Here is a 605-nt window from a genome sequence, read left to right as displayed (position 1 = left end):
GAGGAGAGACACCCGATATCTAGGTCTTTTAGGAAACATGGTTTCTTTAGCAGCATATATGCAAATATACAAGAAAGGTGATATTGTAAACATCAAGGGAATGAATACGGTTCTAAAAGGAATGTCCCACAAATCTTACTACAGCAAAACTGGAAGAGTCTACAATATTACCCAGCATGCTGTTGGTATTGTTGTAAACAAAAAACTAAGGGCAGGATTCCTGCCAAGAAAATTAATGTATTGAGTATATTAAGCATTCTAAGAGCAGAGATAGCTTCCTAAAACATGTTAAGGAAAATGACCAGAAAAGAAGGAAGTTAAAGAGAAAGGTACCTGGATTCAACTGAAGCATAGCCTGCTCTACTCAGAAAAGCACACTTTGTGAGAACCAATGGAAAGGAGCCTGAGGTTCTAGAACCTATTCCCTATGAATGGGTATTAAAAATAAACTAATTGTACTGAATTTCAATTGAGCTGAACCAGTTGAGATGTCTATTGGGTTGGTTATTGTTTCTCCTATTAATTGTTGGTTCTTTTCAATTAGAGTGCAAATAAAATTAATTTTTCCTTGCAAATTAGTGTGGATGACCTGCTACTGTGGGTAT

Source organism: Tupaia chinensis, unplaced genomic scaffold (genome assembly GCF_000334495.1).
Source record: "Tupaia chinensis unplaced genomic scaffold, TupChi_1.0 Scaffold143609_1, whole genome shotgun sequence".
Classification (NCBI taxonomy): domain Eukaryota; kingdom Metazoa; phylum Chordata; class Mammalia; order Scandentia; family Tupaiidae; genus Tupaia; species Tupaia belangeri.
This window is presented reverse-complemented; position numbering follows the sequence as displayed.